The following is an 11,229-nucleotide window of genomic DNA, read 5'->3' as shown; positions in this document are numbered from 1 at the left end:
TGGAGCAATGCAAATCCCAGAACGACAAGTACAAATTCTAAATGCAAGTGTCCTAAGCAATACCTTTTGTCACTTGAAGGACCCCCCTCGCCTTCGCTCAGGTTGCCTTTATCGTGCTGGTCGCGGCTGAGCGACCAGCACGATAAAGGAACGGTGGCGCAAGGAACAGAACCGACTTTATTTCATGACGTAACGAAGCATTCAAACAATCACCGCAGTCTCGCGGCCGACAGCAGAAAGCACAAGGCGAAGCGGCAAGCAACGGAAGAGCGAGGCAAACGAGTGTACCTGCAAAGGGGCGACAAAATAACAGCCTTAGCAGACAATCAATCGCCGCAATCTCGCAACCCGTAACAGAACACGCAAGGCGAAAAACAAGCGCCGGACCGGCCAGGCAAACACGCGTACTCGCAAATGCGAAAAACAAATTAAGCCTTCGTTTTCACAGACACTAAGCAAAGCGTTCTCCCTCGCTCCGCAGGACGCTCGGCCAAAAACCTAGCCTAGTCGCGCCCGACCAGCGCCTTACCAGACCCACCCCCCTCCGAAAAAAATTCGAAGTAGCTTGCACTAGAGGCGTAAGGCTAAATACACAGCGGAGCTGACCGGTTCCTAGCTGGTCCTGGTTATACAAAGTGATGCTAAGTTATACGAAGTAATGTTAAATGATTCTGAGTTATACAAAGTGCATAAGAATTTCCTTGTGGTGCGTGGCATCGGGTAACGCCTCGCGAAGCACTTGCAGTCCGAGCACACGTATGGGAAGTGGGGCGAAAGCTATGCCCAGTGTACGGGCGGCGCGCAGCAGACGACACGCCACATACGCAATTGCGCGCAGCTGGTGGGAGCTCGGCCGAGCCGCCGCCAGAGGCGCCAGCTGCAGTCACGGACTAAAATCCCTACATAAGAAAAGTACCGCCATCCTTTGATAAACGCCGCTTCTCTCTCTCCTGTATTCCGATTGGACAATGATAGCGCGCGCTTTTCACTTTTTTATATTTTCTTTTTTTCCGCCTCAGAGCCATGTTGAAAGTCCTCCGCGCAGCCGCAGTCGCCGGCGGCGGCGGCGGCGGCGCGCGCTCGGCCTGAAAGCTTCAACGTAGACTTTCTAGGTGCGCTACCGTCGACTTGGCTTTCGCAAGCAAAAAGTAAAGAAAAAAGCAAGCGCTTTAGGAGAGGAGGCGGCGGAGGAAAGAGTAGATGGCGGTACTTTTCTTATATAGGGACTTTATCACGGACACCACGAGCGTTCAGTGCTAATGCGGGGAAACAGAGAAGCGCGGATGGCGTCGGCAGCGCCTCTGCGCGTTGCCTTGTTGGTGCTGCTACAAGTTGTTTCTCTTTCTCTCGCTCTCATTTTCTCTTTCTCTCTCCCGGGCATAGCGCGGGACGCGCGCACTCTCTCTCACTCCCATTTTCTCTTTCTATCACCCGGTTTCTCGCGTTCTTCCCGCTGCAAGAAACATTTGTGTCGTGCGCAACTGTGAACAAAATTTTCATTTGGTTTTCTATGCGTTATGAAGTTGGGTTGAAAGACACACGTGCCGAGTAACGTGTCATACAAGGTTCGTAGCGTTTTAGGTTTGTCAGAAGTTCTGAACAACTACATCTGCAAGACATACGGGATGACGGGCGCTATACTACGCAGGTTTTGAGGGATGGCATGCTACACGTATTGATAGAGCGCTTCGGCTCAGCGAACGCTGACCGAGTAGGCGATACAATTGTTTTACCTGAACTTCTTAGACGGTGTACTAATTGTACTCAGCATGCAAGACTACTTTTAGACAGAAAGAACACCGCTTACCTGGCAACTACCAGGGCAAGCGGCTACTTAAAGCACAGCGAGCTCACCATCACGCGAAGCACGCTCTAAAAAAAAAAAAAAAAAAAGACAGGTGTGCGTGCTTTTAGCGTCGCAGAAAGAGTCGCCTCGTCGTAGCTAAACGTTTCTCGCAACGTCATAGTCACCGTCGTCGAGAGATGCGCACGCATCTCTCCTTGACAGTCGGCATCATTCGCGCCAAGAGTGCAAAGAGCAGCCTCTAATTTTTTTTAAACTGTTGACGGCAATTTAGCGCGTTGCTAACATATCTGCCTCGTCGATATCACGATATAAGCGCGCGCGATAGGAAATCGAAACAATTGGAATGCGGGGGCACATCGAATGAACGGCAAACCCTTGCCGCTAGCAGTCCCCAACGCGAACGGTGCAAATAACATTGAAATCGAGAATAAATCTTATACGCTCTGAAGTGCGTTGGTGTTGGCGGTCGTATGTACTGCTGGATCTCATAATATAACCCACGGATCGGTCAATCTACATGTCCACAAAGGAAGGTGACACAGCTCCACACACACTGCATCGAGGAGCTTGCCAGGGCGGTGTTTGAAGTCCGACCTTATTTAACCTCTTTCTTACTGAACTGGAGAAATGCACTGCCACATCGGTTGAAATCTCTTGATATACAGATGGCATTTGTATATGTAGCTGTGGTCGCAACAGACGTTTCCTACGAATAAATAGACAGTTTTATAATAGGCGTTTGTCGGTTTACGCACGCTAAACGTAAGCATGTTTGCGGGACGCTAATGTGCACGTTCTTTAAAGACTTTTAGTTTAGCGTACGGGAATGCAAACGTAAGGAAGACGTTATAAAATGGGGCGCCGTCTGGTGCATCGTGCCAAACGTATCTAAGTCAAGACAATCCATTAGCAGCCATCCTGTTGTTATGGGGACGCGTCTCGTTAGGCCTACGGGCGCCGGAATAGGTGACCCGTAAAAGACCGAGGGATTCTGGGATGCGCCGTCTGCTAGCTGCTTTCGGTTCGAGGAAGTGCAGCCGCCGCCACCGCTGAAGCCTATACATATATATTGATGCGCTTGCAGTCCGGCTTTGCCACACTCGAAGATTAAGCGGTTGCATGCAACTAGAAAAACGATGGTCGGCTGTTCAGCCGTTGGATGCCCAAATTCAAGCGTCAAAGGTAAACGCATGGAATTACTGCCTTGCAGCATACCTTGCTAAGTCACCCGCTGGGGTAGCTCAGTCAGCTAAGGCGTTGCGCTGCTGAGCTCGAGATCGCGGGATCGAATCCCGGCCGCGGCGGCCGCATTTCGATGGAGGCGAAATGCAAAAACGCCCGTGTGCTTGCGTTGTAGTGCACGTTAAAGAACCCCAGGTGGTCGAAATTATTCCGGAGCCCTCCACTACGGCGTGCCTCATAATCAGAACTGGTTTTGGCACGTAAAACCCCAGAAAGAAGAAGAAAACCTTGCTAAGTCAGCTGTGCTCAAGCATCAGAGGCATGGCTGCCGCTTCCAAAACTGAACCATCATTGAACAAAAAGAAAATGAACGTACAGTGCCACTTATCAGGCGGCGATGAGCTGTGTAAGGGCCGACACGGTATGATTCCCCAAGATGTTTCTTTCGCTAACGTTGACTCAATGAACGATAACTATTTCGGTACTCGCATGCCATGTATTAAGAAACATGGTTTTACGGCCCAAATTCAAACGGGATACAGCAAGATACATACATAATACTCGTAACCAACTTGCCCACCTTAGTTTCTTGAAGACAGATAGAGGTAATGAGCAGTGGTAATACGTCCGCGATACGGCCATTTCCCCATCTTGTTGACAAAAAAGCGAAAACTTCTAACTACGTACCACTTCAAATGAACCTCGAGTTTCGACAAAGAGTTGCCGTTGACATCGCGCAGTTTTGAAACATTTCCAGCACTTCATTTTCTAATTACGCTAGCTGCGCCGTTACTGACGATATCGGTTGCAGCGACAATCACAGAGCAGTATTTACCAGACCGCTGTAGTCATCGCTTCATCGCCCGATTTTCTAAGTAATGCTTCCGTACGCTTGATAAATTATCGGATAAAGATAACTTTTTCATCTGCGTGACTGACGCGCAGGCAGAGCAGTCAGTGACGATGCGTCCAAGCAGTGGCAAATGTCGTAGAGCTAAACCTGTCAGAAACAAAAAAAGGCTGCCGAAACGAAAACCAAAGTTCGTTTATGAATAAAAGCGTATCCTTGCCTTTCTTGGCTCGTCATCGTCGGGCCCAGAGTGAAGTGAAACCTAGAAATGAGCTGCATGAATGGTACGCCATTGCCGGTCGACAAAACGGACGGAAGGCTTCCCACGACTGACAGTTGAAACCGCGTAGAAAAACACGTGCGCCGGGCATGCCACCGCGTCGTCCATCGAACCGGAAGCTGCTAGCAGACGGCGCGCCCCACAATTCCCTGCGATTGCTCGTTTTACGGGCCACGTATTGCCGAGCGGTCTCGAAAATTCGACGCGCTATGTGCTCATAACTAACGTTTCAGGTGAGTTTAGAGAAAGCGAGAGCCCATTTCAATAGTTAATGACCCTGAACATAAGTGAGAGCATAGCCATCACGCGAATTCACGCTGAAGCGAGAGTCGTTGGTGCCGCCATGTTCGACAACGCTATTTCTTAGCGTCCGTAACATTACGAACGTTAAACTGGCCTATATACCGTACGTTATCATAGCGCACGTAAACCAGAGCAACCCAATAACGTTCGGAGCATGCGCAGTGAAGACGGCGCTATTTCTTTACGTACGTAATGCGTTTACGTTTCGTTGCAAACGCTAAACTAAAACCATAGAGAAAGAAATTCAACAAGAGGGGACACTCCCATAGGGCCCAGCGGCCGAATTGACTGCAGCGTGCCAAGCGGTCGGTGTCGATCACTTACATCACTTCCGGTTTCGGTTTTGGGCGCGCGTATTTTGAACGCAAGCTAGCACGCCGGCTGCGCCCCCCCCCCCTTTTTTTTTCTCTCTCCTTTTTTTTTGGTCTTCGTGCAGAATCGGTTTATTCAGTAAAAATGATTGCGAACGATCTCGTAAAGTCTCATCGAATCTGTGCCACGTGTAATTTCACAAAGTAGACGCAAGACCTTTTGTGCAATGAGGAAATATTTATTTTGCTCTATATAAAAGCTCGTTCCGCGCATTTTGTGCGTTCATCCAACGTTGTGACACCAGCAGGTAAGGCAGTAGTTCCTGTATGAAGCTCCACCGGACGGCACCAGCTGAAAAAAAGTAAATTACAAGCATGTTCATTTGCAAGCACGTAACAGCATGTTACAAGCATGAGTCATTTTGGTATTTAGACATAGGAATACTGCGAGGCGAAACGTGCGAAAGCGGTGAATGGGCGGCATTACAAACAAAAGCAATTCGCTTTTACATACATGGCGTAGAAAATACCCGACTCATCCCAAACATATATGAAAACATCTGATTTCCAAGCGTTCCCCCATTTCCGGGCATTATTTCCTGCACTTAGGCAGCACAAATACACGAGCGACTTCGCGTTTCCAAACCTTGGCCTCGGGCGACGCGACGGTACGCGACATACACAGAGACGGACGCAACAGGCACTCAAGACAAATGCGTGGGTGCAATGCCTTTTTTCAGTCCTTTAGAAGACGTAATTTTCGATTTACAAGTTTCTGATATGTTCGTCGTTCGCGCGTTCTGCCGGCGCCAGCAGCACACCCCATGTTATCACTCTTGGCAATCGCCCAGCGCGTTTTCAACAGGCGTGAGTACCGAAAGAAGGTATATATGTTGTTGCGGAGCCACAAAAAACGTCACAGACTTGTCCCTGTAAGATTCATTACACGCCAAACTAACTTTATCACCACGGCCGAGCTGCTTATCGCTAACTGCGTCACAGCGCGCTGTGCGGCCAGCGTGCCTCAAAAGTACCCCAAAAAGTAACGAAATTACTTTTCAGTAATGTCTGGCGTCAGAGAAAGCGGCACAAACTTCTAGCAAGATGCACTATATACACACCACGGCTGAGTTCTCGCTAACTGCGACACGGCGCCCTGTGCGGCCAGTGTGGCTCAAAAACCGAAATAAGTTACAATAGTCCCCTAGGAAGCGTCGGAAACATGTCTGAGCACGATTCATTTACTCAAATTAACTGCGCCAGGATGGCCGAGCTGTTTTTCGCTAACTGCGTCTTAAGTCTCGGTCCCGTGCCGTAAGCCTAATTGCGTCGTAGACTGTGAAACAAGATTTCTCACCTTGCCGTAGTCCAATAGTGCAGTGGTGTCTTGTCCCAGTGCAGAAGGAACGCAAGAATACGCCGGGAGCCCAATAAACCAGGTTACATTTAAAAAAGAAAAAAAGAAGGAGACAGACGGGTCGCCGCGCGCGAGCGCTCAAACGCGCGCGCAGCCATCCTCGCTGGCTTCGGGGGAGTGTCTGGCGGATGACGCATGTATCTGGCGCGTCATTGACCTGCGGCTAGGTAAGGCAAGGAAAATAAGTCGCAAAGCTTAAGTTCATTTATACGCAAAACGTTTTAGTTTTCGCGGCAAAGAATTAAAAAAATAAATCAATGCCTGTTAACTTAAGTTCACTTTCTTTTTTTTTCGATGCTCGCGGCAGCTAACGTTCGGTGTCAAAAGTATGGCGTGACGTATGGTGACGTGTTTCCTGTTGCCAGTTTTTGCCGAGTGTCCCCTCTTGTTGAATTTCTTTCTCTATGCTAAAACTGTCTAATCTCGAACCGTGTTCCCACACGTTGCGTAGTACGCGTTCGTGAATCGCAAGTCACGCAGTTTGTGAGAGCGCATCGCAAACACGTCGGTGGTGCGATGTGCGCGGAGTTGCAGTTGCTGTCCGCGTGCGCCATCGATAGACGATGCGGCTGCGAGCGATACCGTAATCGTCAATGTGGCACATCGCCGCTGTTGAACAAAGAAAACGCCGACGTAACACGCTTCTGGAACATCCCGAAACTCGGCTGATTATGGAAGGCCGGATTTTATCAATGATCACTTTTCTTCGGTTTCCTCGCTTATTTTCTTGCAGACCAGCGGTTGCTCCGAGTTGTTGATCTCGGCGATAACGGCAGTTGCGATCCAGTGGAGAAGGGCGATAACGTACGGGGCACGAAGGAAATACGCCTGGGGCACTGGAGCGCATGCGCAAATGGCTGAGAATAGTGCGTAAAGTTTGCTTGAAGAAACGGCCGCCGGTAGGCTCGCCCGTCATATTCACGCTACCGTCACCCGTCTTAGTTCTACCTCTACATTCTGTTCTGGCAGCGATTGTCGATGTTAGGCGCGGTGTCTACCACTTTACCGACCCTAAAACAGCCATGGGTTGCGCGGCCAGCTTTTGCTTTAGGGCGTGCTTCGAAGCTTTGAGTCGTGGCTGCTCCAATTATGGCTTGAACTCCCGCAAGTGCGGTTACTGGACTCTTTTTTTGCTCCGGAATTCTCGGACGGCCCATCGGAGCTCCTGGAATCAATATGTGGCGCCCGGCCGCCACTCCGTTCGTTCTTGCGCACGAGCTGTCACGCCTGACGCCAACGACTCCTTAGCTATTGCTGCCGAAAAGTTTCAAGTCGTGCCTGCCTCGGTCTTTCCTTTTGTGCGCGTGTTCCCACGAACCAACTGACCGTGCCATTGAACCGAGGGACAACGGAGCAACTGTCGTCGCCACATGCTTCAACTAACTGATGAGGTGAGCCACTGGACTTGCGTGTACTGTATGTCTCAGCAAACGTTATCCAAGCTGTTCATAGAAAACCACGTAACTCGAGCCCAGCGGCTAACGTTGGATAACGCTTGTCTTGCACTGCAGTGTCCGGGTGGCGCGCTCTAGACAATGCTGCTCACCTCTGTACTCGTGCTCTCCGGGCACTCGGCCCCTGTGTACACAACGCTATTAGTGCAGCATTATAGCTCTGTGTAACTATCGCAGCTTCGCGCAAGACAGTAGACGCTGATGTGGAGGCGCGTCAAGCGGTCTTTAAAGTCGCGCTGCGAATGGAAGGCTTTGTAGCGTTAGTTTGAGTCGTTGGACTTTTTGATGTGTCCAAACCCTTTAGTGGGTGCAACGGGTGAGGCCGTTCTCGCCGACGGTGACAGCCGTCCTAGCCCGTCCGATCACTTTATTTTGCCACGTCAATTCGCTGTAACAATGAATAAAGCCGTGCGAGCATGTACTTTTATGCCTCGTTATTTTTTTTTTTTTACTTGAACTCGCGTTAGGTTCTTACTATCTCGTTTTCTGGGCCCGCAAGGCAGTGGTAGCATAGTTTACGTGCAAATACGGTACGTTTCAAAACGCCCGTGCTTGCCGTTGACTTACTTTTTCTTTTCATCTTCCCAACCGTAGGTGCAGCTCGTGCAACCAAGTGACCATGGCACTACCCTGAGGGACACCCAAGCAACGGTCGTCGCTTCTTGGCTTCGGCAGCTAACTCACTAGGTGGGATCGACTGTGAACTGTGGTACACGAGCTTGTCAGGGTGGTGCGGCTATTAACTACTTTGTTAACACTGATTGGCCACATTGACCTATTATGTGGAGTTAACTGCAGTAAATTAGGCACCAGATGCCTTGGACGGCCGCAGTCACATCGGGTCGTCGCCGTGAAGGAAGCGGAGAGGACCGTGTGGGGCGATTATAGGTTTCTTAGCTGACACTGGGCAGGTTCAGCTGGTAGTGGTCCTCTCTCGCTTGTGACACGGCCGTCGGCCCATTCCGAGTGCCATTGCTTCCCGGCCACAATTTCGCGCCATCGCGCGCGTCCGGGCGCGAAATGTGGAATGGCGCAAGTAAATGGCATCCGGAATTAGTGTCAGGTTAATCAATGACGTTTACCGCCCTAGGGTTAGTCTAGCGACACTGAAGAATGGACGTCGCCTTCGGTCCGTAACGCGGCGCGTTGCGGCAAAAGTAGGTGGGCACTGTTTTTTTCTTGTCCATTCTGTGTGCCCCGCTGTGTTTTTGTCGCTCGACACGCCGACCATGTTGGACGCGTTCATCGGCCACGGCCCGCGCGACCGACGCTTGCCATGGTGAGTACCTACTTTCTGGTTATATTGGTTATTTGAAAAGTCGGCCTCTTTTAGTTCCAGATACCCAACCGATAGGACTTTGGCTTCTTGAGCACTTGGGCAATGCTCCTGCACCCGGCCCTATCCCAGACGAATTACGTTCAGTGCCTCGCGGCTGATCGTGTCTGCACTTCTGCTCCAGCCTCACAGCTACAGGTTTCCGGGCGAATGAAGAAACCTGCATTACCTGCCCTGCCGTACGTTGACTGCGCGTAAGTAAATCGTTCTTCCGACCCGTGCTGACATTGTACTAACGGCTAATTAAAAACACTTGTTTCTCGTTTCAGTCTGGAACCCTTGTCGTCACATCCACTTCACCTCAAGACCTGACCCCTCTGCGTAGTAGACAAGAGCTGACCGTTTTGAGGCAGGCTTTGCTCTCGCCACAGTCCATCACATTGCTTACACCCGACGACGTGGCGTTGCACAAAAGGCCCCTCTCTGCGTTCTCCATGTTGCCTCTACGACGGTACATAACTACGGAGTCATGACGCGTACACCGACCTCGACATCCCGGAAGCTGCATCATGGCCGCTCGATGAATGTTTGACGGGCGGACCAAACAATTCCAGGGAACATGCCGTGCTGGCTCATCGCTGGTACACTGCTCAGGGTTTGTCGAGCATAGGGTTGATCTGGCGTTTCATGCTCGTGCACGTTAATTCACATTCTGTGCTCTCGTAATGGTACGCTGATGCTGGTTCGCGTTGCGAAGTAGTGCGCGCGTAGAGAGTGTGTGATGCTGCATGTATGTTGTCTGTCTAGTGTACGTGCGTGCTACTTCACTCATTTCATCTGGTATTTGGCATAACTTTCGCCGGCGTCTGTTCTCAATTCTTCCACGAAATTTTTGGTGGCTGCTCTCGTTTAATCGGTGCATTCTTTCAGAAAGCCCCTTGATGGTTCCTCAGTGACAGTCGCGAATATTTTCGCAAAATCTTCCAACTTTAGCACTGGGCATTTCTCTGACTTGCAGGGTGTCCAGTCGTCCACCCGTGTATTCGGCCATGGCCCTTAGCTTCTTGTCAAATTCTTTTCTACTTGAAGGGGTCTATCTGTTGGTATCAATGCCTTATCCACTTTGTTTGCGAAGTGATTCATCATGGCTAATGCGAAACATCAGCGTACCATTACAAACGACATATGGTGTGAATTAAACAGCTACATTGCCTTATTCGCGTCACAATTATGAGATTATCCTTTGAGATCTGGTGCTGAAATGGCACCATTAATCATGTTAGTGGTAGAGCAGCGTACCACTCCCCAGCGAAGCAAAGCAGGTCCTGGATCTCCCTTCAGCACCGTTGCACGTTGAGCGGACATCACCGCCACACGTGCCTGCGTTGTTCACCGTTCCTTTTGCCCTCCTTGAGTGATCACTGCCCTGTGGAAATTCACCTGCTTGCATAAACTTATTGTACGCTTCTATAACATGCACTTGTTGTACCATGTTCACTGGGACTAAATAAAATTTTTTTCATATCACCGCCTTTCACCCCCCATGTGAAAAAAACATTGTAAGGTTGTAAAAGTAATTCAGATATACAAATGATGCTTACATGTTGGTTGTGTGGTTAGGGGTAGCAATTGCCTGGCAATGTGCCTAAACCCACCCTAACCACCAAACTTTTTAATTCATCTTAACACTTCGGCTCTCACTGGTGGTAAAGGCGAACTCAAGTACGATTTCGGACCATGTTCCCGAGTGTAGATAAAGCAGCTTCTGAAATCTTCCGAAATTTTCAGCGTGCTTGCAGCATCCTGACAGCCTTGGAGGCCATGGTGTGCGAGATCGTATCCGCTAATCACCCACATGCAGTCGCTCATTTCCACTCATTGGTTAATGACGTTTGTTTGATTTTGCCAAGAGTTAGTTGGCGAGGAAAATGGCAACTAGAAAGAATTGGAGGACTCTTAAGCTTCTCTTTATGAGTGGAACGCGATAGCATTCAAGTATCCCCGACTGCTTCTCACGCTTCCCGACAACTGCAGCTTAAGCAACCGTAATGGTTACCGGGAAACACTGGCGGCGAACGCCATGCACGAAGGCGAGCTTTCTGGTAGAAACGCGGCCTCTTGCGTGGGGCGATCCCGGAGGTAATGCACAGCCGCACCAGAAATTGCATGCATAATTTTCAGGTTTCGTTTTTGTTTCGTACTTTTATTTCACTCTGATATAACATGCGCTGTGTGTGTTTTGTTTCATGACATTTGTGGATTGTCATTTCAAAATTCCGAGGGATAGCTTTGCCAAGAATGCAAGAGAAGGTGTGAGCATCAATAATGATAGAATGGTGTGGCAATATA

General features: G+C 49.8%; 2 long non-coding RNA genes across 2 annotated transcripts; one reads left to right on the top strand and one right to left on the bottom strand.

Moving 5' to 3' along the window:
* Positions 1–4,951: 4,951 nt before the first annotated feature.
* LOC125945343 (uncharacterized) lies at positions 4,952–6,535 on the bottom strand. Its single transcript, XR_007466836.1, has 2 exons — positions 6,091–6,535; positions 4,952–5,085 (listed from the first exon to the last, which is right to left on the bottom strand). It is a non-coding gene; the product is annotated as an uncharacterized LOC125945343 (long non-coding RNA).
* Positions 6,536–6,977: 442 nt separating this feature from the next.
* LOC125945342 (uncharacterized) lies at positions 6,978–10,536 on the top strand. The gene is made up of 3 exons (XR_007466835.1): positions 6,978–7,541; positions 8,199–9,138; positions 9,210–10,536. It is a non-coding gene; the product is annotated as an uncharacterized LOC125945342 (long non-coding RNA).
* The last annotated feature ends 693 nt before the right edge of the window (positions 10,537–11,229 follow it).

The sequence above is a fragment of the Dermacentor silvarum genome, chromosome 5 (genome assembly GCF_013339745.2).
Source record: "Dermacentor silvarum isolate Dsil-2018 chromosome 5, BIME_Dsil_1.4, whole genome shotgun sequence".
Classification (NCBI taxonomy): domain Eukaryota; kingdom Metazoa; phylum Arthropoda; class Arachnida; order Ixodida; family Ixodidae; genus Dermacentor; species Dermacentor silvarum.
This window is presented reverse-complemented; position numbering and strand designations above follow the sequence as displayed.